The sequence below is a fragment of the Peromyscus leucopus genome, unplaced genomic scaffold, assembly GCF_004664715.2.
Source record: "Peromyscus leucopus breed LL Stock unplaced genomic scaffold, UCI_PerLeu_2.1 scaffold_1297, whole genome shotgun sequence".
NCBI classification, from domain to species: Eukaryota; Metazoa; Chordata; class Mammalia; order Rodentia; family Cricetidae; genus Peromyscus; species Peromyscus leucopus.
Window position 1 is genome coordinate 8,573 of NW_023504443.1, and position 3,312 is coordinate 11,884.

The following is a 3,312-nucleotide window of genomic DNA, read 5'->3' on the forward strand; positions in this document are numbered from 1 at the left end:
AAGACATTGGAGAGGCAGAGGAGAGAGGGGAGTCGCAGCAGAGGGATGGCTCAGAAGAGTTCCTGGCGGGCCTCTTTGAGGAGTAGTTTGCTCTGGTCCTTCTACTGCTGACTGCCTCTCAGTGATCCTGAGCAGGTTGGTGACTTGCTCTAGGCTTCAGTTAGAGCTGTGCATCATGGTAATAAAGCAGGGCTCTGGGTCCACTGCTTAGGCTGTGCATCCTTTTATGTCCCTATGGCAAACTGCCCTCTCTGGAGGTATAGGAGGCTGGGGACAGCAGCAGGACCCAGGCCTGGGGAACCTTCAGAAAAACATCTCTGTGAGTCCTGGCACCCTAACTTCCTGGAGGGTCACGGCCTTAGGAAAGCATTGTGACCATCTGGTGTTTAGTTCCCTGTCTCACACCATCCATCTAGGGTTGCTGCTGATGTCCAGTGTGGTGGTCCATGGGAACCAGTCACTGTGTACTGGTTATTACCCTCCCAGATGTGGTGTACATCTTGTAGAGTGGCTGCCATCACTGGGGCATCCCTTGCCTTGGGCAGCTAGAAAAAAAGTGATAGAGGAGGGAATCTTAGAGGGCCAGAAGTTAAGGGTCACACAAGTGACTCTTAATTAGATTCATTTAGGCAAATTCTGTGGATTTTTATTATTGTTGTAAGAAAAGTCTAGGAAATTAGAAAAGCAAACTGGGAATTTCTATTTTTCTCTGAGCTCAAACGCCCTGACATGTGGATTTCTGTCTCTGGCCATGGGTATCAGTGACCCATGAGTTGTTGTCTCTGGTTATGGGTATCAGTGGAAGCTGGGAGTCTTCATACTAGAAACACAGTTGACTCTGAGATCGTCACCCAGACCCACTCATTTGGTCTTTACGATGGAGTACACATTCTCTTCATGGGGGTTCCCAAGGACGGGCTGGCAGGGTGGTGTTCCTGGGGAGGCTGGGCTTGAGCGGGCAATGGAGGCATACACGATGTTGTTATCCTGCGGGAACAAGAGGTTGGATGACAGCAGTGCAGTTGTGGCCACCATAAAGCAGCAGCTGTAGCCTGAGTGTCCTGCCACACTTGCAGCAGCTGCAGCCTGAGTGTCCTGTCACACCTGCAGCAGATGCAGCCTGAGTGTCCTGCCCACACTTGCAGCAGCTGCAGCCTGAGTGTCCTGCCACACCTGCAGCAGCTGCAGCCTGAGTGTCCTGCCCACACCTGCAGCAGCTGCAGCCTGAGTGTCCTGCCCACACCTGCAGCAGCTGCAGCCTGAGTGTCCTGCCACACCTGCAGCAGCTCTAGCCTGATTGTCCTGTCACACCTGCAACAGCTGCAGCCTGAGTGTCCTGCCCACACCTGCAGCAGCTGCAGCCTGAGTGTCCTGCCCACACCTACAGCAGCTGCAGCCTGAGTGTCCTGCCCACACCTGCAGCAGCTGCAGCCTGAGTGTCCTGCCCACACCTGCAGCCTCCACCCTTCTGTCTCCTTCTTCAACACCCCTTTAACTTCCCTCAGGCCTGAGTCTGAGTGGCTTACCTTGGTGTTCACTTTGAGGTCCATATATTGCCCTAGAGAAAAGGAACACAGAGTGCTGAGGTCAAGATGTGACAGGAAGGGAGGCAGATGGCTGGGAGTCCCAACAGTGAGGTGAGGACTTTGGTTATATGGAGGGACAGAGTGAAGGAGGGAAAGGTGGAAATACTGAGGGATGCTCATGGGGAAACAGGAAGCTGGCAGAATTTACCTTCAGGTTCAACATTCTCAGTGTTTTCAATGAGGTCCCTGCACAGGAACAAATGGACAACATATCAGAATCTGGACAGGAAAGGGTTAAGACATCAGGTGCTGGGCTGCAGAGATGGCTCAGTTAGGAAAGTAAGTGTCACATAAACAGGAAGTCCTGATTGCAAACACAGGACCCACAGGATGCTGGATGCTGGAGAAGCAGAGACAGGCAGATACATCCCTGGAGTTTACTGGCCCGGACTAACAGAAGAGCTCTAGATTTGGTGAAAGACCCTGTCTCAAAAGATAGAGTGGAGGCTGGAGAGATGGTTGATCTGGCAAAGTGCCCACTTCACAAACATAAAGACCCAAATTTAGGTCCCCATGGACCCATGTGAGAAAAGGTGACACAATGTACCTGGAGGTGGTGATAGAGAGAGGAGGATCTCATTGAAGCTCATTGTCTGGGCAGCCTGGCCAAAGTGATGAGCTTCAGGTTAGTGAGAGACCCTGCCTCAAAATAAATATTAAATAAATGTGGGAGAAACTGAGGGAGTCACTACATATTCCTCTGGCCTCCACACACATGTACAAGTGCACACACATGCACACACACACACACACACACAGGAACATAAACAGAATGAAGAGAAACTGAGGAAGACACACCATTGATCTGTGGCTTCCACACACATGGACACACGTGGATGTGCACCTGCACATGTACACACAGGAACAGTAACAACACACAGAACTGGGCACGGTGGTGCAAGCTTGTAATCTCAGTGCTCAGGAAGCGGAGACAGGGACTCCTGATGTTCAAAGGCCAACCAACCTAGTCTAACTGGTGAGTTCCAGACCAGTGCAAGACTCTGTCTGAACAAAACCTAAGAACAACAACAAAAAAACCCAAAACCCAAGGAGAAATGACTTCGTGGTAAGGCCAGACCATCAAGACTGACAACCTGAGTTTCATCCCAAGGATCCAAAAGGTGGAAGGAAAGAGAAAGCTCTCAGAAGTTGTCCTGTGACCTCCCATGTGGGCCATGTCAAGTTATACTCACACACATGTATGCACATTCACACAAACAGATAAAATGTAATAAAATAATTATTTAAAAGAGTGGATGGCACTGGAGAACACACAAAGACACACACACACACACACACACACACACACTCACACACACACACAACACACAGGAGGCTGGATCCCTCTCAATGGTCTCTGCCATCCTCAGTGACTCATGATGACATCACGGTGTTCGGCCCTCAGAATTAGACCTTCTCTGGAAGAGAATGAGAGGCCATTGGGAAGGTGGCCTGGCCGAGGTCTCTCAGCACTAGCAGAAGGGAGTCATTCTAGGAAATCAGCTTGCCCTGGGCGGGAAAAGAGACTAGAAATGGAAGAACCAAGTCTATTCTCTCTGATTACCTGGAAAACTTAAAGGCAAGAAAGTTTCACATCTCCTGGGTAGGGCTCAGGCTGGGTTCAAGCAAGAAAGGACCTGAGATGGGACTGGAGGAAGGCATCTGGCCAAAGAAGCCACAGGGAGAGGAGAGATGGAGGAAGCTGGATGCAGTGTTGCTGTGGATG

General features: G+C 50.6%; 1 long non-coding RNA gene across 1 annotated transcript; it reads right to left on the bottom strand.

The window, feature by feature from the left end:
- Window positions 1–562: 562 nt before the first annotated feature.
- LOC119087105 lies at window positions 563–2,063 on the bottom strand. The gene is made up of 3 exons (XR_005090547.1): window positions 1,735–2,063; window positions 1,527–1,558; window positions 563–987 (listed from the first exon to the last, which is right to left on the bottom strand). It is a non-coding gene; the product is annotated as an uncharacterized LOC119087105 (long non-coding RNA).
- Window positions 2,064–3,312: the final 1,249 nt, after the last annotated feature.